Source organism: Mustela nivalis, assembly GCF_964662115.1.
Source record: "Mustela nivalis genome assembly, chromosome: 4".
Taxonomy (NCBI): domain Eukaryota; kingdom Metazoa; phylum Chordata; class Mammalia; order Carnivora; family Mustelidae; genus Mustela; species Mustela nivalis.
The window spans coordinates 56,500,564-56,524,785 of record NC_139023.1 but is presented as its reverse complement, the minus strand read 5'-3'; the positions used below and the strand labels follow the sequence as shown (position 1 = coordinate 56,524,785).

At 41.8% G+C, this 24,222-nt stretch overlaps 1 protein-coding gene across 3 annotated transcripts in view; it reads left to right on the top strand.

Moving 5' to 3' along the window:
- The first annotated feature begins 8,807 nt into the window (after nt 1–8,807).
- C1QTNF7 (C1q and TNF related 7) overlaps nt 8,808–24,222 on the top strand; it is a 114,768-nt gene continuing 99,353 nt past the window's right edge. For 2 of the 3 annotated variants that reach the window (XM_082728722.1, XM_082728720.1), the window contains exon 1: nt 9,006–9,253. The gene's annotated coding sequence lies outside the window, so the exon portion shown is untranslated. Of the gene's footprint in view, nt 8,930–9,005; nt 9,254–24,222 lie in introns of those variants that run through there. The other variant, XM_082728724.1, reaches the window with a different exon arrangement.

Below are 24,222 nucleotides of genomic sequence, written 5' to 3'. Positions count from 1 at the left end.
TCACTACATCTGTACCTTTGGGGCAAATACCCAGTAGTGCAATTGCAGGGTCATAGGGTAGTTCTATTTTTAATTTCTTAAGGAATCTCCAAACTGTTTTCCAAACTGTTTCATTCCCACAACAGTGTAAGAGTTCCCCTTTCTCCACATCCTCTCCAACACTTGTTGTTTGCTGTCTTGCTAATTTTGGCCATTCTAACTGGTGTAAAGTGGTATCTCAGTGTGGTTTAATGGTTGCTATTTTAAGTCATGAAGTTGTTGATTTTAACCTAGAAATAGGTAAATCATATATCCTAAATGAGATTGCTCTGGACTGAATTGTGTTACTCCAGAATTCATCCGTTGAAGCCCTATCTTACAATGTGATGGTATCCGAAGGTGGGGGCTTTGAGAAATAATTTGGTTTAGATGAGGTCATGAAGGTGAGGGTCTCATGACAGGCTTTGTGCCCCTATAAGAAAAGGAAGAGACACTCTCACTTCTCACCCCATGTGAGAACCATGAGAAGTCAGCCATCTAAAACACCAGGAAAAGAACCTTCATTAGAACCTGACCACACTGGCACCCTGATTTCAGACTTCCAGCCTCCAGAACTGTAAGAAAATAAGTGTTGTTGTTTAAGCCACCAATTTACAGTATTTTGTTATGGCAGCCCAAGCAGACTAGAACAGCTTTTGGTACTGAGAAGCAGAGCGCTGCTGTAGCAAATACTTGAACATAAGGAAGCAACTTAGGCATTGAGTCATAGATAGAGACTGGAAGAGTTTTGGGGTATATGAGAAATATGGACATTAATGGCAATCCTACAAGGTCTCAGACAGATGAGGAACATGTAATTGGGAACTAAAGGAAAGTAATCCTTGTTAAAAATCAGAATCAGCAGAAAATGTGGTTGAACTGTATTCTAGTGTTTTGTGGGAGGTAGAAAGTGTGAACAATGAAACTGGATGTTTGGCTTGCTTTCTTCTGACTTCTTACAGTTAAATGCCAAAAGACATAGATTAATTGAAGAAAGAATTGTTAAGCAAAAAAGGAATCAGAACTTGAGGATTTAGAAAATTCTCAGCTGATCCATATTGTAAAAATGAGAAATCTTGTTCTGAAAACACACTAAGGGTGTAGCTGAACAACAATTTGATAAAGAGATCAAGTGTAGAGCTCACGAACTTAATCAGATGTCTCAACAGAAGCCAGAATATAGATGAGATTTCATCAGCAGAGACATTGCCACTTTGAAGTAAAGGAGAAAAAAAAGGTGGGAAAGAATGAAGAAAGGCTGTCAATTTTTTTTTTTATTATTTTATAGGATGGAACCGTATTGCTCTTTGCTTATAAACATGTCCTATATTTCCAGAAAAGGGAAGGAGGAACCCACAAAGCAATTCAGAAATCATCAGGGCTACCACTCCTGCTACAGACCCAGAATGCACGGACCCAGGAGCAAGACTGCCTCCACCTCAGTTTCAAAGAGTGAGACCACCACTCAGTATAACTTCATGGGTGTGGGCACTCTGCTAAACTGTGGGGGTGATGCTATCACCCCAGGCAGGAGGGCAGAGCATCAAACTAAAGAGGATTGTTCACACAACTTAAGATATAATACAAATTGCCTTGCTAAATTTTGGGCTTGCTTGATGCCTATTATCCCTTCTTCTTTCCTATTTCTCCCTTTTATTTTTTTAATTTTTTAAAATTTTTTAAATTTATTTTCAGCGTAACAGTATTCATTGTTTTTTGCACCACACCCACTGCTCCATGCAATCCGTGCCCTCTCCAATACCCACCACCTGGTTCCCCCAACCTCCCACCCCCTGCCCCTTCAAAACCCTCAGATTCTATTTCTCCCTTTTAGAATGAGATTGTCTATCCTATACCTCCTTTGGAAGCACACGCTCACCTGGTTTCACAGATTCACAGCTGGAGAGAAGTCTACCTCAGAATGAATTCTACCTACAGTTTCACCCATATCTGACTTAGCTCATATTTATTTTTTTATTGACATATAATGTATTATTTGTTTCAGGTATACAGCACTGTGAATCATCAGTCTTAAAATATCCACAGCACTCACCATAGCACATACCCTCCCCAACGTCCATCACTCAACCACCCAATCCCTTCCACCTCTCTCCCCTCCAGCAACCCTCAGTTTGTTTCCTGAGAGTAAGAGTCTTATGGCTTGTCTCCCTCTCTGGTTTCATCTTATTTCATTTTTCCCTCACTTCCCCTATGATCCTCTGTCTTGTTTCTCAAATTCCTCATATCAGTGAGATTATATGATACTTGTCTTTCTCTGATTGACTTATTTCACCGAGTATAATACCCTCTAGTCCCCTCCACATCATTGCAAATTGCAAGATTTTGTTTTTTGATGGCTATATAGTATTCTGTTGTGTATATATACCACATCTTCTTTATCCATTCATCTCCTGATGGACTTAGCTGATATTTAAGTGAGAATTTGGAATTCAGAATTGATACTAGAATAAATCAAGACTTTTGGGACTATTGAGACAGAATGAATGCATTCTGAATACAAGAAAAAGATGAATTTGGGGGGACCAGGGGCAGAGTATTATGGACTGAATTGTGTTTCCCAAAAATTCATATGTTGAAATCCTAACACTTGATGTGATAGCATTTGGAGATGGACCCTTTGGGAGATATTTAATTTTAGATGTCACAAGGGTAGCACCCTTATGATGAGATTAGTGTCCTGTTTAAAAAAAAAAAAGGTGGGGGGACACACCAGAACTCTCTCTCCCTGCCATGTGGGAACACAGTGAGAAGGTGCCCTCTACAAGACAGAAAGAGTGCTCTCACCAGAACTGACACCTGCTGGCACTCTGATCTCAGAGCTCCAGCCTCCAGAAACACAAGAAAATACATTTCTACTATTTGAAATGCCCAGTTTATGATATTTTGTTATGGCAGGTGAAAAGATTCCTATATATAACTAATATCATCCAAACTTATTTTACTATCCTGTCCCTTCCCATGGAACATTCCAGAATATGATTCCACAGACAATACTCCAGGGAAACACTGGGATAAATAAATTATAATAATACAAATTTGTCAATATACAAGATTTTAGAAACATAATAAAAAAAGGACAATCAGGATTTTATGGTGGAATGTTTTGGGGAAGTAGAAAAGGGAGTAAAAGCAATATTTAAAATCCTGAGAACCTGAGAGAATTGTGGTATTAATGACAGAATTAGGCAACTCAGGAAGAGTAAGTTTGAAGGCTAATAGTTTTGCCTTCAAGATATTAAACCTGAAGGGAATGTATTATCCCCAGGAAGTGAAAGCCAGCAGGCATGAGAAAAGTGGTGCTATGCGAGAGTTCATATTAGCTCTATACGTTCCAAATACTGGGTGACCAACTCATGAAAGAAAGATCCTGCAGAGCAGAGAGTCAAAGTCCAAGTGAGGCACTTTAAAGTGCTGTGACATAGGAGGGACAAACATACAGAGACACAGAGTGGAAAATGAGTTTTCAAGGCCAGTAGCAGAGTTCAGACTATAACTCAGACTGTTGATTTCTTGATAAGCCTACTACAGTGTTCATGAGCTATTTAGCAATTAATTGGATATTGGTTCACTGAAGGGCAACCAACCAAGATGGCAACCTAATTGAAATCATGTTGCATGAAGAACAGTTGAAAGAGCCAGAATCATCAAACTTGGGATAAGGAAGATGGACCTGTGGGGAGGGAAGAGGCCAAGTGTTACCTCTGGAAATTGTAACAGCTTGTATGTGTGGAAAATGGAACAGGAATATTTACTGTTACTCAGAGAATAACCTGGTGAAGTTATGGCCTTTCTCCCTGGGAGCTGTCAAACAGAAGTGGACTGGCGTTCTGCCAAAGCTATATAGGAGGCCCATGAACAAAGAGATCGTGAATTAGAACCTCTCAAATCTTCCAAGCCTGCACTTCAATGATTTAGAGATAGTCTCCTTTTCCAGTTTTGACTATTTGCAATAAGTTAATCTGCTACCTTACATCACCAAGAAAGTTAAAACAGGCTTTCAGATTTTCTCACCAAGACTGGAAATCATGAATGTGAGTGCCTGAGAGACTCAAAGAAATGGCTCTACCTCATCTCCATCTCTCAGAGCTAATAGGGACAAGCACACAGTAGGCACCTGTGTACCATCTGATCCTCTGGAGCATGTCAACACCCCCTAGTGGCTTCACCTCATAGTTAGGACAGGATTATTTCCTACAATTCTCAATAAAGAATATTTCATTTACTCTCCAATCTCCAAATATCAGTAACATCTTCCAAAAGGCAGATGAAATTTTCCAACAAGATTCATTTTTTCTTTGGCCTCTTCCTCGATGTCTTCACATGTTTGATAGAACTCAGCAAAGGCTTTATTATAAAATCCAGATGAAGCCACCTGGGTTTTAGGATATAATTGGAAACTTGGCTGCTGCATGCATGGAAAGGAGAAGAAATAAAGTCAACCATAAGAGCACAAACCTTAATATATGAAAAATGTTCAAACTTTATAATTACAGTCAGATAAGGAACTGCATGTTTTCCAAGAATAACAACCTGCTGCCTCTAAGAGTTTAGCATGTCTTTCAGAAGAAGTCTGTATTCATCTCTAATGTAATAGATGCTAAGGAAAATATACGGTGTAAGCATATTCTCTTCATTTGGCATGGAGATTGTGTTTTAATCAGCATTGAAGAGTTCAGGTACTAGAACCAGACAACCCACATTCAAATCCCAGCTTTGTGGGGTGCCTAGGTGGCTCAGTCAGTTAAGTGTCAGGCTCATGGTTTTGGCTCAGGTCATGATTTCAGGATCCTGAGATGGAACCCCTCCTTTGGCGGGGGGGGGGGGTCCATGCTCAGCATGGGGTCTGCTTGAGATACCCTCTCCCTCTCTCTCTGCCCCTCCCCCTGATCACAGTCTCTCTCAAATAAATAAAATTTTTTAAAAATCTTAGCTTTGTTACTTACTGGCTACATGACCTTGAACTAGTCACTTAACCTCTCTGTACTTTATTTAGGCTCCCCATCTATAAATTGAGGATAATGTTAGTATCTACCTCACAGGATTATTGAAAGAATTATATGAGTTCATACACTTACAGAACGCATGAAACAATGCCTAGCACATAACTGATGCTCAACAAATGTTCCTCATTTTTATCACCACTGCTTTAAAATGGTAGAAGATAAAAGGGTCTGACCCTTTTAAAAAAGTTTGTAGAATGAAGTGTTATTTCTAGTGGGGAGAGCCCAAAATACTTGCGTGAGAAACAAAAATGTATGAAATAGGGCCTCCTGTGTCCCCATGTAGAGCAGTTCAAAGCCAGCACACATGGCCTGAGTAGAGGGCAACTTTGGGAAATATTAGCTCTCAATCAGCACTAATATGCTGTTTAGCACATTTCAACTGAGGAGCAGCCTGGAACAGTCAATATCAGGATGACAGCCTTGTTCTGTACACACAGTAAAATAAATGTTTGGGTAAGTGGAGTTTGCACTAGTCAAATGCTAACGAGTGTATTCAACTTGTAACTTGGGAGTTTATAACTTCCTTTATCCCCTGCTTTGAAGGTTGCTTGTGAAAGCTGACAGCAACTCATTGGACAATTTTCTTAATAACTGCAAATATTTTTAAAGATGGAGAATAAATTTTGTTTTCAGCATCTAATTCTGTCACACTAATCTTTCCACGGTTTCCAGTTTACTTAGCCCAATAGTACACCATTTATAAACCTTAAATTTATAGTGTTCACAGTAGACACTTAACTAGATTGGTTTTGCAAGAGCAAGAAAGTGGTGATGTATTTTTAATATAAAAATACCCATCATTTGTTCAGTACTTTTTATTGTATCAGGCCCTCTTCTGCATTCTTTGCATGTATCATCTCTTTTAATCTTCCATAAATCTTTCGAGGCAACTATCTAATGTATTAGAGTTGTTGACACTAGCCAACTCCCACAAACCCCCAGACTCAGTGGCGGAACACAGCATAGGTTCATATACAATTCAGTAATGTCTGATGCGGTCAGACAGTTCTGCTATGCAGCATCTTCAAAGGGATGCCTCAGGGTTTGGGGTGCTTTCTACTATGGAACTCCCCTCCTCTTTTGCTTCCTGCCATGAGGAGAGAGGAAAGAGAAAAAATGTGGAGTAGATACACCAGCTGCTGTGGTAAATCACAGTGACTCAGAGTAAGTAACATAGTGAGGTGTTTAATTAACTCTCGTTAATTAACCCTACGTTACTCCTACTCACCTCTCATTGGTTGAAATCAGTCACGTGGTCAACAAACAGGAAGGGAGGCGGGGAAATAGTGAGGAATCTGTAGATGGCCTGAAATCCTAAACACACCCACCATAATTTACTCTTCTGGTCCCCAAATATTCATTTGCTTTTCTCTTTTGTTATGTATAAGGAAAAGAACACAAACACAGAATACACCCCTCTTCAAAGCAAACAACCTCAAATTCCATCTGGTCACTGCATTGAGATCAAAGTGCAGACTTATGAGTTATGTGAAGCTCTTGTCATAAGCCTGGATGTCCCATCTCTTGATCCAGTGATTTGTAAACAAGAGGAAAATGATCACTGTCACTCCAAAAGACAAATTTCTTCCCTCTCTCATGCTCTCCCTTTCTCTCTCTCTCTCTCTCTCTCACACACACACACACACACACGCAACAAATGGAGTTACAGTGATGATACAAATACAACAAAAATTTCATGGAAAGCATTCTGGATATGGGCCTGGCCCTGTTCTCTGGGGAGAACTTCATTGTCCTTCTCTATGGCCATCAGTTCTTCTTTCTAGGAGTCTCCCCTTGCTAACTCTGAAGGATGTGTTGGGGAGCCAGCCCTCCATGCAGCCTGCTGGTGGGAGAGGTTGTTTTCAGTCTTCAAAGATATTTCTAATAAGGCTTATAGTAACTTTAGCAATGTAAGACCTTCAAAAGACTGGTAGGTTCCTAAAAGCCATCAAATTTAAGTACCATCTCTCTATTCCCTTTTATATCTGTTTATAATTTAACCATTTATTTTCCAGGCTCATCTCCTTCTTGAAACACCTTGCAAAATCCATTCAACAGCAGCCAGCACACACAATGGATATTTCCCTGCCATGTACCCCACCACCCCACACCCAGCCTCCAGTCCTGGAGCTACAGGGTGATGTGGCACAGATGGCTTTGCAAGTTATCGTAGATGTCACCACATTTCAGCAAATGTGGTGCTGGGGCAAAACATGGCACATCACCTTGCCAGCCTCTGGTATCCGTCTCCTTGCCACTCAGCTCCTAACTACTTGGCCAATGGCACTGAGTGTGGGTTTTTGTCAGAGCGGCACCCCATGTCCTTTACTAATATTGGAACTGGTCAGGGGAAGCAATGTTAACTGTTGTGGTATATCACAGTGACACACAACAGGTCCTGCTAAATAACGTAAATGAGGTGTTTAATAAACATTCATTGGGTAAATGCAGCATTTTGTATATATATACAAATAGGTTGCTTTACATATTTGTATGCAATCTTTCACAATTAAGGAAGCAAATGCTTAAACAAAGGAATTCAAGGTCACATAACTAGAAAATCATGGATGCTGGTCTGGGACACTACATGTACTAGAGCCTGTAGATGTCTCCTCAGTAGAAGCCAGAGCAAATAGACTCAACTTTTTCTCTGCTTTCATAACAAAGAAAATCTGAATCCAACTGCTTCCCTGCAATTTTAGACCCCTTCCCTCTTTACACTGTTTCAGTTAGAGATATTGTCCCCTGTCCATAGCATAATAGTTACTTTAGGTGACTCAAAAAACACAGCAGAAAATAATCTATAGTTTTAATATAATGAATGAGGTTTGGGTCCTATAATTGTTTGCGTAAGTTTACACAGTAAGTACACGAAGTAGATAGATCATGTCTGTGTTGACATCTCTATTCTCCACCAAATTCTTTATTTTTTTTAACTAATGTTTTCTATATTAACTTAGGAAGTTTTATTATACCATAACCATTCATTAAATCTGGCAAGAGTATATGTCATCCTGTTTGCTCTCTGTACAAGCTTTGACATATTAGCCTTCCCCGATGGGAACATATTCTCAATACAAACTCAAATCGTTGAAACCGTTGCATGATCTGAGCAGGTATTTACTGAGTACTTATTATCTATCAGGTACTGAGGAAGACCTGCTTTAAGATCTACTATAACTATTTTTAAAATCACCATTTATGTTGGCTGCAATTTGAATTCATAAAGTGTGTGTGTGTGTGTGTGTGTGTGTGTGTGTGTGTGTGTTTAATGGCAGGTGGAGAAGTGTGGTTGAATGAGTAAAATCATTGCTTAAGCCTCTATGTCAGAGACTTAGCCAGCGACATGGACACACACTGCAAAGTGAGTATCCCTCATACAGATTATGATTCACATACAGAATACAGGTTAAAATAAGTCCAATTTACATGGCATCAGTTAGGTATTTTCCCCTTTTATGAAACTAAAGTGTATACTTATTTTACTTTTTCAAACAGATGAGTTAGATGAGGGAAGAATTGCATGGAAATAATTGTGTTAGCAAAAGTGATGTTTAAACACAATTTCACTAGTATTACTGTTCTGGAAGTTGAGACAGAAACTTTTCTGTCTTTTCTGTGTGTTTTTTTTCCCTTTCTTTTCCTTTTTTTTTTTTTTTTTTTTTCCTCCCAGTGAAGTGATGCCATTTGGTCTCAAGGCATCACTTGAAAAGGCAAAGAAGCAACTGAAGTCACACAGTGAGAAGAGCTACAGATAAAAGAGAGAAATAGAATTGCTCAGATACCTGAAACCTTTGCTTCCCATTTGCCTCAGTCCGGGGTTTGCAGAAGAACGTCACTGGCTCCTACTCTTTCCTAACGAGCGTATATATTAAGCTCTTTGAAATGTGAGTATTATGGGAAGGATTGCAGTTGCTTTAAATTATAGACGTTGGCAAGTGGTGGGGAGGAGCGGGAGGTTGTTTAAACTGAGAGACAGTTGCAAAACTTCGTGCAACAGCATGAGCTCCAAGCTTCAAACACATTCTCATGCTCAGAAGAGCACTTTATTTTTCATCGAGTTATTTTTTATATTGTTTCGAAGCAGCTTCGAATAAGACGCATGTATTTCTGCTTTAAAATTTTTAATGGTTTCTAAATTCATGGGACAACCAAAGCAAGAAAGCCTCATGTCTGGGGGGAAAGTTTGACATCGGCAATACCCAGAAAAGGTAAGCCACTCTTTTCATTGCACGTTTTCTCTTTTTCCCTCTTGTTTGGGCTTCGTCAAAAATATTTACTGGGAGAACTTAACAGAGCTACTTGTAAAGAAATGGGGAACTTGTAAAAATATGTCAACAAATTATGAATCAAAGGTTGGAAATCCTTAGCAGTCATGCCTTCTCCTGCTTTCTATTCCGCTTGATGCAAACCTCTATGAAAGCTTTGACTCCTTGAAAAATGGGATTTCTCTTAGAAAATGTGTGCAGGAGATTCCTCAGAATCTCCAAACAGATGCATTTCACATTCACTAATGTGGTGACGGGCTCATTTATTGCCTGGGTCAGAGTATCTATGTTTTTTTATCCCAATATATGAAACTCAACTTCCGGAGCTATGATCTTTGTATTAACTTAGAAATCTTTGCCATGGAAGATTTTAACATCACTCCGAAAAATTCTCTTTTAAGTGTGGTTACTTGTAACTTTGTGGTTACAAGTTCTTACAAACTTGTTTTGCAGAATACGTTTTTTAAAGTTAAATAAATCATTTGGCTTTTCCTTTGTAACAACGCGGTGAGGATATTATGGATATGATGTCCTCAGAGAAAAAAGTTCAACCCCAAGTTTGTTCATTCCAGTTGCAGTTGACTGACCATGCTAGAGTCTGAGTAGGGTATCTCTGCCCTCTTGGGTGTGCCTCTGATACAGGTAGGGAGCAGAAAAGCTTGAATATTCCTTGGTTTTCTAGGGCATTGGTCATATGGGAAGTATGCTGTGGTTTTAGGTGGAGGGATACATAAATGTGTGGTGTGTTGTTCTTATTTCCCTGGGAAAGTCTCTGTTATCAGATTTCCCATCTTTCCGAGGCAGAATTCCAGGTGCAAATAACTAGCCATCCACAGAGATCTATCAGTAAATTCTTCCGGCAGGCTGTGATTTTAACAGAGCGTTCATTCCTCCACACGTACATATATGCTCACAGGCGAAGGCGACAAAGCTGCACGGGTTTAACCAAGCTTGAGTGGTCTGGGACATCTAGGCAACCCCAGTCTGCAAAACCCACTGGTGCAGAAGCAAGAGCAAAATGCCCATTGGGCCTGGGTGAGATGGGAGGCTCTGCCTGGGGAAGCATGCTTGCGTTGGGAAGGGCTCTACCTGCCTTGCCAGAACAGCTGCTGTTCTGTCTCTGGGATATTTTTTCCTCAGAATCAAATTCTAATTATATAAGATGGATTATGGTGGCTTCTCCTACATTTTGTGGTCTCGGTGGGGAAAAAAAAGAGATTAAGATCAGAAGGAAGTTGTTAACAGAGAAGAGAGAAGTCAGCTCGATTAGCTCATTGCAAGGTGGTCAAGAGAAACTGCTAGTTCCTTTCTCCATACCCAGTTGCTGGTGGAGGAAGTGAGGGATCCATGCCCCCCACTCTGCTGTCCTTCTCCTCCCCTTGTCTTCCCTGCTCTCTCTTCCTCCCTCCATTTCTCTCCACACCGGCCATGCAAGCTCAAGAGAGGGAGCAGTGGATTGGACGGACAAGATTATAACCATCTCCTCCTCTCCACCATTCCCAGGCCAGTTGGGGAAGCCCCCACCCTATTTGGAGGGGGGTCTCCAGGACCCCACCCCATGACTTCATCACAGGCAGCTGGGGAGCTGGGGTGGCCAGCGGTTGCATGGCGCCTGAGTACACCCTGGGGAAGGGTGCGGCCCAGAAATGCGCAGTGTGGCATGACGTGGCTGCTGGGGAGTGGGGCGCGGACTTCCCATCACGGGCTTTTGTGGAGGCTGGCGGCATTTCTGGAAGCCAGGCCCGCCAGGCCCCACCTCTGGGCCTGAGAAGGCCCCAAAGAGGACAAAAACAAAAAAGGCAATTAGAGTTGCTAATGAAGCCCCAAGCCAGCTGACTCATCTGAGGCACAGCCACTGGGGGGCTTTATAATGAAACCTGGACAACACCCTGGAAAGGACAAGTCAGGTTTGTCCCCAAAAGAACACTGATGAGAGGCCTGATGTGACCTAATCGTGCTCCTCACCTCATAGAGGCTGGGGAGAGGCCACATCTGCAAGGCGCAAAGGGAGGGCAATGTTAACTAATGAACTGCCAGGGCATTAGGGAGTGATGTTGTCTGAACCTGACAAGGGTTGGAGCCAGCGTCAGCCCAGGTTGCCAGTTAGAGTCACACTGGCAAGTCCATGACCCATGACCCGACGAGCCCCAGGCTAGGGAAGTGACCCCCTTGAGCAGCTAGGAAGATTGTATTTCACCAAACTCCAACTGAACATCTACTCTGTGCCGGAAACTTTACCAAGGCTCTTAGGAAATGGCCCTTGACAGAGAGACCAAATGTTAACAACAGTGGAGAACACAGAGGGGCTTTGCACATCAACCTGCTGATATCCAAAAAAGCTCCTCGTAGAGTTGCATTTGAACTGGACCTTGTAGGAAGAGTAAAATATCATGAGAGAGGCAAGGGGGACGGGAGCATGCAGGCAGAGGTCAGTGAACAAAGGTGCAGAGGTGGAAAGGTCATGGCTGCTCCCATGAACCAAGGAGCTTGGGAAGGCAAGGCTCTGTTGCCCAAAGTGCATCCCAAGGAATAGGACTTTCATGGGTTATTAGTAAGAGGTTAACCAAAAGCATTTCCTGGTCAGGCAAATTGGGGAATGTGAAAAGCTGTATACCACAGTGGACCAGAACTCAAGTTCTGGGGTTATAAATATCTGATTCCAATCCCAGGTCCAACTCTTTAACTGTTGTGAGAACTTGGACCATTCAAGTTTCTTCATCTGTTAAGTGAGGATAATAATTATATTTATTCTTAAAGGGGATAAAGCATTTGAGGATTAAATTAAAGAATTCATGTAAAGGGTCTACTGTCAAAGTATCTGCCATGAAAGAGCTCAATGAATGTTAGCTACTCTTACTAGCTTTTTTTTTTCTTACTGTAGGACTTCTCACAGATTTTAGTTTCTTACTATATCCTCTGTCTCTCTGTGAGCAGGTCATTAGCATCTGTTTTCCAAACTTATCAGAATGTAAAACCATCCCCACCCCCTTCCCGGAGTATCACACAAACTGTGGAATATAGAATGCATGCTGGACAACAGCGAGCCTGAGTTGGCCCAGTTAGTTGAGGCCACATGGGCTTCCAAACTTGCATTTCCCAAGAATTAGTTGAAATTTATCAATCTCTACCAGCCTCTTCATGCATTGTCTTCCATGTTTCAAGGAAACAAAAGCCCCACAACTGGGATTTTCATATCTAAGAAAATTGACTTAAAAAAGAAAAACTATTGTCAACTTTTACAGGGGAAAGTGACAACAAAGCAAATTGTTGTCACACCCAAATTTCACACCCAAAAGGTCAATCTTTGCCTGTGTTTTGAGGGCCTGCTGCATAGAGGGCAATGTACAGGACACAAGCTGACTAAAATATGATCCCACGTTTAAGGAGTTATCAATCCTAGGGGGGAATCAACACATGAGATTCAGTATCTAAAAGGCAAAACTAGATATATAAGGAAGAATATAAGAGACCTCAAAGTGAATGAGAATTCACAGAAAAGGAGCTTGCAGTTCTCTGGACTAATCAGAGTAATATATAACATTCTTTGATGTTTACTATGTACCAGGAACTATGCCAAGCCCTTCACAGTATGACTAACCCATGTATACTTCATAAGGCTACACAGTCGGTGTTGACTTGCCCATCTCACAGATGAGAAAACTGAGCCCTAGAGAAATTCAATAACCTGCCTGAGGTATTCTAGGAAGTAAGGGGCAGAGTACACTCTCAAACCCAAGTCCATCTAATGCTCTATATTCCTCACCCAGGGAAGGCTCCTAAGAAGAGGGAATATGTAATTTAGCCTTGAAAAATAGATAAGGATTGGTGGGAGGGGTATTCATTCCAGGCAGCAAGAACATTAGTAAAAGCATGAAAGAGGACAGCGTGCGGAGTAGCCACAAAGCTCCCTCAGCAGAACAAAGTACATGCATATAGAGCTGAGGGAAATGAGCCCAAAAGACTTGGTTGATTTAAAAAAAAAAAAAAAAAAAAAAAAAGGAGAAGAAGAAAAAAAAAAATGAAAGAAAAGAAAAGAACCAGACTTGGTTGGAATCAGATCATAGAAAGCCTTGAATGCCAAACCACAAAGTTTAGATTATTTTTTAATGGAATAATCTTGTAAGTTTGTAAACAAGAAAGTTTATGAGAATGATGATTTAAGATGATTAATCAGTGTCCAGAAGGGACAGAGACTACATCTCCAGTTAAGAAGTAGGTGTTTGTCCAGACAAGAGATAACAGCACCAGGTGTTCACACAGCAGTTAAAGAGTGGAGATGCTCATTGGGCCCAGCCCCCTAAACCTTCTACCCCAAGGCCCTGACCATCACAGTAGTCTGTCAGAATAATAACCTTAAAGCCTCGCTAAATCAAAATTCAACCCTACAAAATGGGAGAGGGTGGGGGATGGAAGGGATAGGAGGAGCTAGTTGACATCCAAGGGCCTTCTGACACCTCAAACTCCATGAAGATAAATGACTATGCACTGTTATGGAAATCATTAACTATATAGCTCCCTACTCAGTCACATTTCCAGACTGCATCTCCACATCAAGCAGTCATATTTCCAAAAGAATTTGAGGGTTTGCAAAATTTTATGGCAATTACATAGGAGTGGTATTGGCACGCAGTGATTGGGGGAGGGTATACTTTAATATATCCCTTCAGGAGAAACATTTACCCATCATCCAGGCTGTGTGCTTTTTGCAGAATTTAGCTACCTACCTCTTGTGACAGAATCACCCTAACTGCAATTCATACATCAGGACCTTGTAGTGCTCCAAATGGTAGTGACTCATGTAGGTGGCTTATGACCTCCTCCAGTTCCCAAAAAGAGGGTCAGCTTCCAGAGAGTAGAAATTCATGCACCTTTAGATTTTTTGATGTTTTACCAATATGGCAGGTCTGACTCAATTTACAAATGCAGGTTTCCAAGAAGTGTCACATTTTCTTATTGTCTTTCCTTCAACTTGAATCTGATTCTAAGGGTCCATGCCAACAGGAATTCAGGTTTCAGTTATTACCTGGCTCCTCTCCCCATGACCACCAATACCAGGGAGGTCTTCATGCCAGTTACACTCACTCTTATAAATTGCCTGTCTCTTAGATGTCTGTGGATTCTGCTTTCAAACCCTGCATGGGAACTGGGAATCACTGTCCAGGCTGGGAACCTGGAGTCTGAGCAATCCCAGGCCACACAAAGTCAATGTTTCCACTTCTCACAGATGTACCCATCCCTGATGCTCTGTCTTCAGATCAGCAGGGGGAGTCTCATATCAAAGGCTCCCACTCCACCTCTCTCAGCATATACACTTGGACTTGGACCTTCAGAAAATAAAGCAGGAAGTGTAACTTTCAAGGAATTTTTGTTTCTTGCTGTGCACAACCTTGAAACAAGGACACACAAAGGACAAGGCAACATTCTTGGAATTAGCTGGAGGTGGAGAACACAAAGAAGGTTGTCATTCCCCCAATGGGTATTCAACAATCATTAATGAAATATGTGCCCCACTAACTAATGAAATGGCTCCTCCGAAGTTTGTCACCAGAGGAGGTATTATTATGAACAGCATAATAGAGCCTTTTTATCAAACACCTACCACATGCCAATACTTCACAAATGCTGCCCCCATATCCCCATCTTTCAGATGAGGAGAGGTGAGCAGCTTCCCTATGATCCCACAAGCATGATGAGGTAGGGCAGGTATTTAAATTCAAGTTATGCCCATCTCCAAAATCCACACCCTGTCCATTCTGCCACATGGAGTCCCAGAAAGGATTCCTATTTTCCGTTTGGCAGTCTACAGGTCTGCTCTTGATGGTTGCCTTTTCTGACTAAAATTTGTTTAAACAAAGGATTTGGGGGGTTTACTGTTTTGTTTTGTTTTTTACCATGAACATAGTGTGACTCTGCTCGATACAGTAATAATCTCACAGCATGATTTACTACCCCATGTCATCATTCATCTGCAGGCAGCATCAAGGCAGGTGCACTCTTATTTGAAAAACAAGAGCAGGATAAGTTGACTTACCCAAGGTCATGGAGCTAGAAAGGGCTTAAACTCATATATGTCCACCTCTACTTCAAGGGGTGGGATTTATCCCTAGTTATCCCTTAATGAAAGGCTAATTATAAAAGAACATTAAATATTTGCAATTTTACAGTCTTTTCATCCACCAGTAACAGAAAACTACAACTTATGTAGTTCCCTTAAAACACATCTTGCCAGATGTACCGTAACATATTTGAGAACCATCAGTAAGGCATTAGTTCGTAGCCTTGCCAATTGTCAACATCCCCAAAGGAGCTCATTCCCTTAAGTTGATAAATAATTTTTTCCAATGTCTTTCTTGCATCATGATTTTTTTTTTTTAAGAAAAAACTTCTTACAAAGTAATTTTTTCCCATTTCCCTGTGAAATCTCATTTGACATCAATGGAATCTTTGTCAATGGATTCTTTGAATTTATTGCTATTATCAACCCTTCTTTTTAATTTAATTTTATTTTTTCACTGTTATAAGATTCATTGTTTATGCACTACACCCATAGTGCTCCATGCAATATGTGCCCTCCTTAGTACCCACCACCAGGCTCACCTAACCCCCCCCCCCCGCCCCACTCCCCTTCAAAACCCTCAGTTTGTTTCTCAAGAGTCCACAGTCTCTCATGGCTTGTCTCCCCCTTCGATTTCCCCCAATTCACTTTTCCTTTCCTTCTCCTAATGCCCTCCATGTTATTCCTTATGCTCCACAAGTAAGTGAAACCGTATGATAAGTGACTCTCTCTGCTTGACTTATTTCACTCAGCATAATCTCCTCCATTCCTGTTTATGTTGATACAAAAGCTGGGTACTCATCCTTTCTGATGGAGGCATAATATTCCATTGTATACATGGATCATATCTTCTTTATCCATTCATCTGTTGAAAAGCATCTTGGCTCTTTTCACAGTTTGACAATTGTGACCATTGCTGTGAACATCAGGGTACAGATGGCCCTTCTTTTCACTACATCTGTATCTTTGGGGGTAAATTCCCAGTATTGCAATTGCAGGGGCATAGGGTAGCTCTATTTTAATTTCTTAAGGAATCTCCACACTGTTTTCCAAAGTGGCTGCACTTTGCAACTTGCATTCCCACAACAGTGTAAGAGGTTTCCTCTTTTCAGCACCCTCTCCAACACTTGCTGTTTACTGTCTTGCTAATTTTGGCCATTCTAACGGGTATAAGGTGGTATCTCAGTGTGGTTTTGATTTTAATCTCCTTGATGGCTAATGATGATGAACATTTTTTCATGTGTCTATTAGCCATTTGTATGTCTTCTTTGGAGAAGTGTCTGTTCATGTCTTCTGCCCATTTTTTTGACGTGATTATCTGTTTTTTGAGTGTTGAGTTTGAGGAGTTCTTTATAGATCTTGGATATCAGCCCTTTGTAGTGTCATTTGCGAATATCTTCTCCCATTCCGTTGCCTCTTTGTTTTGTTATTATCAACCCTTTTATCATGGGTAGATTTCTATCAGTTTCCCAGATCATTATCATCCCCTCTTGTCCTTCACAATAAAGACCATATTCCTTGGAATGGTCTTGGAGGGCCTTTAAAAATCTGTCTTTGGACCACATTCATTGGCCGCATTCTTCCCTCTTGCTCCCTGCGTTTGCATATACCCAGGTATACCAAGTATCACAGAATAGGGGCTTCAACAACAGAAGTTTATCTTCTCAGAGTTCTGGAGGCTGTAAGTCCAAGGTTAAGGTATCAGTAGGTTTGTTTTCTTCTGAAGATTCTCTGCTTGGTTTGCAGATGGCTGCCTTCTTGCTATGCCCCATATGGTCTTCCCTCTATGCAGAGAAGCCCAATAAATCTTTGTGTATCCAAATGTCCTCTTCTTATGAGGGTACCAGTCAGATTGGATTAAGGTCCCTGTTCTGGGCCTCATTGTAACTTTATCACAGCTTTAATGGCCTTACCTCCATATATGGTCATATTCTGAGGTACCTCAACATGGAATGTCAGGGGGACGTGATTCAACCCATTATAACCCAATACCTGTGCACAGTGAACTCCACAGTTTCTCAAGCACCCCTTTTCTTTATGTGTCATAGATCTAAAGAATCAAGTCCATTCTCTTGCCTTTGTATGAATTACAATGAATCATATAAAACTGCTGATTTTCAACCATTTTATAACCCGCCAAAAATACCAACTTTATATGATTCCAATATAATCTGGAAACTTAACAAAAACTTGATGACAGTTTTATGTGCCAGACCCTTAAAATATCTCAGAAATCATTAATCCTCCCCCTGTTTGTCCCTGAGGCTAAGAGGGAATGGTATCCAAACAGACTTTTAGATACTTTTTAAAGATCTTATTTATTTATTTGAGAGAGAGCATGAGCAGGGGGTAGTGGGAGCAGAAGGAGAGGATGAAGCGACTTCCTGCTAATGCAGGGCTTGAAACCAGGACTCTGAGATCATAACTTGGTCTGAAGGCAGATGCTCAACCAACTGAGCCCCCGGGCACCCTGAACAGACTTTCAGAATTGATCCCCACTTACAGATTTCACCTCTAGTTTCAATGTCACCAATAACAAAAATTTAATACTTAATAAGGTAGTGCCTTCCATTAAAACATGACTGGTGAGCAGGAAGTTATTAATTATACCCAGAATATGGCCCTTTTTTAATGTTTCTCCATTAGTCCTTATGCTGCTTTTAGCAGTAGCAAGGAATAGTCCACTTGAAGATGAAGCTGCCTTCCAACACTTCCCTGGGGCTCTTCGCACTTACAAGGAGGACTTGCCCCTGGACACCATGGAGTTCACTGACAATACTTATGCCCCTCTTGAAACAGACATCCACACCTGAGCACCAAATTCCAGACAAGTTTCACATTTAGTGCTAACCCCATATCAACTTACTAGGATTGAGAGTGGCTACTTGGAGTCCTGCGTTGATAAAGGAGTATTAGTACTCTAGGAGTAGCAGGAAAGAATATAGAATGAAATTAGTGAATTCTAAGGGAGAATCAGATACTTTCTAGAGCTCCTCTAGCTACTACTCTACATATTGTCTATAGCCCAGACTGTAGGGAGACCAGTTAACTCTCTCTGATTTAAATACTCTATTTTCCTCAATGCTAAATTAACATCAGTTTGCTAGTAAGCCCATTTCATAAAAAAGCTAACTAAGGGATGCCTGGGTGGCTCAATCAGTTGGGCGTCTGCCTTCAGCTTGGGTCAGTGTCCTGGGATCGAGTCTTGCATCTGGTTCCTGGCTCAGCAGGAAGCCTGCTTCTCCCTTTGCCTGCTGCTTCTCCTGCTTCTCCTCTCTCTCTCTCTCTCTAGCAAATAAATAAATATTTTTTAAAAAAAAAAGACCAACTAAGACACTAGGATTATTTTTTAAACTTAGTTGTTAGCAAGGTCTATTTTGACCCATGGTGCAGTGTCGCTTTCTTTCATAGCTAACTATGCTGGCTCTGTGTGCCATTTTCAGCCCTAACCCTTCCTGACTGTGCAAGTTATATGAACTCTAAGCCACTGTTTGTTCATCATTAAGAATGAGAATAATATATTCCTATTCCACTGGACTCACTGGAAATAGCCAATGAGATATTATGTGAGAAAAAGTAACCAACCTAGAAGGTGATACAGATTTTTGTTATTGTGAGGAGCCTGATATTTTTGGCCAGCCAGCTAACCTTTCCCTTGGCCTCCTTGTTTTTTATGGAATTGCTTCTTGCTGGACACACGGACTTCTAGTAGGGGATTAAAACAAAAGCACATGCAAGAGAAAGGAATACACACCGGACGCTCAGTAAATGGGCTTGCATGTGAATGAAACGTGTCAAAGGGAAGGATTTCAGCCAAGAGGAAAGTGTTTCCACGTTGCTGTCAAAGCAGAGTGATGAAATGCAGACTGGCTCTCCTGGGGGCTTGTTTGATCAGCCAAGGCCTTGGATGTTTGTTTTGCAATGATCTGTGCTCACTATTTGCTCACATGGTTTTGCACTGTTGTTCCAATACTTTTTCCTGCCGAAGAAACTGTACCTATTTCTTAGCATTATCAGCAACACATTAGCAAGCTCTAAACAATACACAAAGTCAAGGGCTACTACCCTAAAACTCTTGGATTCATGAGGTATGGGTGAGTGGAAATTGGGAGACAGAGACCCTGGGGACCTAAGGCAGCATGTTCTCCCTGAAGGAGGCAGGCATCCCCCACTCTAGAGGGCCAAGTTCCTAGGGCAATGTGACCTCACGGTGCTAGATTTTCAGATGTTTCAAGTAAATCCATATATCTGGATTTGTATGTGAAATGTCCCTTTTAAAAAACACTTACTGCAATGGGGCGCCTGGGTGGCTCAGTGAGTTAAAGCCTCTGCCTTCAGCTCGGGTCATGATCCCAGGGTCCTGGGATTGAGCTCCACATCGGGCTCTCTGCTCAGCAGGGAGCCTGCTTCCACCTCTCTGTTTGCCTCTCTGCCTCCTGTGATTTCTGTCTGTCAAATAAATAAATAAATCTTAAAAAAAAAAAAAAAAACCACTTACTGCGCTTTTGATTCTTAGAAATGACAATTTCATGTGACTCAACCCAATATAAGCTAGAGACAAAAACAAAGTTTCCACTTTCTTATTGTGTAGGAAATCTTAAGAGCCTTTGCTCTTCAAAAAACTTACCTAAATAAACATGTATGCACATGCACTCAACACTAACAGCTATCCTCAGTGAGGGCGATCCCTGCCCAGAAGGTACTCATGTGATAAAGCCTTCTTTAATTCTTTCAGCAACCCCAATAAGGCTGGTCCTGTTTATCACTTTTTAGAAATGAGACCCAAAGCCTCATCATCAGTTAGCAATGATACATATGGACATGAGCATATAGTTCCCTGGCCAACAGAGCTAGTATCCTTGTGTTGTTTGAATGGGAGGAGGAAAGGTAAAGCACATGTCACTACCCACCCCCCAGACATGGGCAGGTTGGGGCGAATGCTTTCTCCTGGCCTCCTGCAGTAACCTCCAATCTCCATACCCTTTGTATTAGTGCTCTCAGACTGCCATAAATGAATAATGCCATAGGCTGGGGACTTGAACAGCAGAAATCTACCTTCTCATAATTCTGGAGGTTAGAATTGCAAGAGCAAGGTACCGGCAGGGTTTGTTTTTAATGAAAACCCTCTTCCTGGCTTGCAAACAGCCGCTTTCTCACTGGGTCCTCACATGGCAGAGAGAGAGAGAGAGATCTGATGTCTCTTCCTCATATGAGGACACCAGTTTTATTAGATTAGGGACCAACCCCCATAACCTTGTTTACCTTAATTACCTCTTTAAAAGTCTTATCTCCAAATATAGTCACATTGAGCATTAGAGCTTCAATATTTGAATAGGGGAGGAGGACACCATTAAGTCCATAACACCCCCAACCCTTTCCATGAAGTCATCCTGCCCCATTCCATGGAGATTCCACCTCTTCTGTCATTTTCTTCATCTTCCAGTTCATACCACTTGTCCTGCTCTCACCTGTCCACTTCACTCAGCCAGCTGCCTCCCCATTCCACTACTTCATTCTTCTACATAGTCTTTCCTTTCTCCCTTTCCTCCCCGCTCCCACATTCTCCACCTATTTCTCTCTTCCTCTGCTTTTTCTACCAATCTCTTCCCTTCCAGCCACCCCCTTCTCCAAAATCCCATCTGTTCCCCCATTTTCTCCTCACCCTCTTCTTCCTGCCTTCCCATCAGGCCTAGATTCCATATTTGTGTGTGTGTGTGTATGTCCTCCATAACTGGAGTGCCTAGCACCGCACCTGGTACAAAAGAGAAACCCCAGAAATGTCAGTGTGCCCCTCCCTTACAGGCTTTGAGGCAAGTTCAAAGAGAACAACAAAATGAAGCATTTTAAGTAGAAATCAAAAATCAAAGCCATGAAATGAAGGGACAAAATGTGTGAAGCACAAGGACAAATCTAGTTACCATGAGTGAGCATGAAATTTCACTTCCTGGCAGCCAAGCCCAATCTTTTCAGACTTCAAGTGACTCGTACATTCTCTGGCATGCTCTAGGTACAGAGCCACAAGAGGGGGGATGACTTCCCTTTCTGCTGCTCTGACCCTGCCCCACCCTGGAACAAGTGTCTTTCCCCACATCTCAGCTCACTTTTCAGTCCTGGCTAGGCACCACTATGTTGCATTCAAATTTCACTCACATCCTATTTAAATGTTGTTTTGTGTGATAAAGCATGCAAATCTTATAATTAAGGCAATTGGTAGTTGAAGTTGTTGCCATGGTGTTGCTAGAAGGAATCTGCAATCCGTGGTTAATCACAAAGCTTCCTGAATGCAGGTTCAAGGGACAGCTGGCTGGTTAGGGGAGAAAAGGATCACAGAAAGCAGGGAGGGAGGGGTGGGAAAGAGGAACATGGCAGGGTGGAGGGGTGTGGAAAGAAAAGTTTTGCTGAATCCTTATGACTTTCCCCAGTAGACACACATTTTCCTCATCTTTCCCAATTCTGTGTTCTTTCCTTTCGCTCTCACCATTACTGATTCTCTGAGGCCCACAGAGAAATCCTGTCTCCACCTCAAGCTGCTCCCTCCCAATGAAAACCTTCATTTCCCATGTTGTCTGCTGAGCAGAGAAGACAAACCATCACTGCAACTTGTCAACCTGTGTTGCTATTGACCTGGCCACTCTCCCAGATGTGTTCCACAACTGGTCAGTGCCTGAGAGTCACTGCTCTGTTACACGGTGGATACCACTTGTCAACAGGGCCATTGTCAAGCTGAATAGGGGTGGCTTGGGTGATGGGCAGAGAAGTTTTAAGACCAAAGCACACATAGAAGGATGGCAGGGTCCTACCCTGAAGAAGGGAAAGGGAGTGGGAGGTACAAGACTGATTTCAGGTATTTGAATATTTCCCTCAGGAAGGACTTCTGACGCAATTCTCCAATCTTTGGCATCAATTACTTAAGATTCTTAATCCATAGAGGATTTGACTTCAGTTAAAATAGCAGCTTTATTGTATTCTAAGCTTGTGTTCTGGGTCCTCATGTCCATCTCCTTGCTGGAAAAAAATGAAGAAAATAGTATCCTTCTCACCAAAGTTGCTGTGAGGATATAATATGATGCTCAATAAATAAGAGCTAATATTAATATTCCTGGTACTTCTGTTGAGACGCAGGAGAAGAAAAAGCTTTAGATATACAGGGTTATTTAGTTGTTTGGATCCTAAAGTACAAGATTTTCCTTTCTCCCCCCCCTCCTTCCTTCCTTCCTTCCTCTCATCCTTTCTTCCCTCCTTTTTCCCTTCTCCGCCCTCCCTTATCTCTTCCTCAGAGCCACCCCGCTATACTCTGAACCTATATTCAGTAAGCTTTCTGATTCACCAAGAATTACGGATTTCCTTTAGCAGCACTATAGCAACAACCCCAACTATAAAGTGCCTTACTCACAAAACTGCATTCTAGACAAAACTTGAGTGAGACCCTGAAAGAGATTCAGAAGAAGTGTTCAGCAAGTGGGAGAAACAGAACTTTGCAATATTATACAAATGAAGGAGAGGGTGGGGTGTTAGCTGTGATTCTCAATGTTAACTACACCTTAATCATCAACAAAGGAGCTTTTAAAAATCCCAATGCCCAGGCTGCATACCAGACCCTCACATAAAAACCTCTGGGGGGCGGTATCCAGACATCAATCATTTTTAAAGCCCCCTCCCCAGGTGATTCTAATATGTGGACAAGACTGAGATCTGCTGTTTGAAAGAAAGTGTTGGCCACTGGGCTGGGAAGCTGCAGAGTTGACAAGCTTGTCGACTATAGGCACAGCATGAGTATATTGGTGAGAGATGTCTCAGAAGTGTGGAAACAGAAAGCAGGCTGTGAAAGGAGCAAGAGGCTAAGAAGCTGCTCCGCCCTCAAGGCTCCAATCTTCAACAAATATGGTGGAAGGCAAGGATGAGGAACAGAGCTTGAGGACTTAGCAAAAGCAAAATAATTTCTTTTTTAGAATATGAGGGACCTGAGCCAGAGAAGAATCTACCGTATCTTGAGTGCTTGCAATTTTAAATTTTTGAACATAGTGAAAAAAGTGTTTGCATTGATCTGGTAAATTTCATGTGGACCATTTCTGCTTTATCACAGAGTCTTGACCAAATAGCTTATTTTACACCTCATCCCTTGTTTCATTTTAAATGTCACTTGTTACATTTCTTGTTATGTGTCAAATATGTCACTTGATTACCTCTGGCAAACCTCACAAAATCCTGTAGAGTGGCTGCCTCCCATTTTACAGATTAGGTGAGGAAGTGAGATTCAGAGAGGTTGGGTGGTTTGCCCAAAGTCAGTAAGTGGCAAACCAGGATTCAAACCTGGGTCTGTATGACACCAAAGCCCACTGGTCTTTTCACCCTGCCATTGTACCACCAGATAAAACACAAATTCAATCCTTGGACTGCTGCATGCTCCCATTGAAACCCACAAAATGACTAAAACTATGACCTGGAAGGTCATGTCCCAGCACCAGAGCCTCTGAATGAAATTAATCAGAGAGTGGAAAATATATCAGAGGCTGCAGCTCCTGCTTTGGGTTGCAGAGAGTTTGAGCAAGAGGGGGTGGGCACAAGGTCTTTGGTGTCATTGACACAGGTACTCAGTAGTGGAGGAGCAGGCAGAACTGGGATTTGACAACTGACACTAATCTGAAAATGCAACGTCCTGAGCTCAGTGCAGTAGGGTTCAGAGAGAAACAGCCACACTCAACTCTGTTCCTCTCCACCATCTACCCATTCCTTCCTTCTTCCATGGACATGTAGTCCTGGCTGACCTCTGCATGCCAAGTCATCTGACACATGCCAGCTCATTTGGCCACCTTTACTTGCTGAAACTGAATCTCCACATCCCCTGATCATCCCTGAA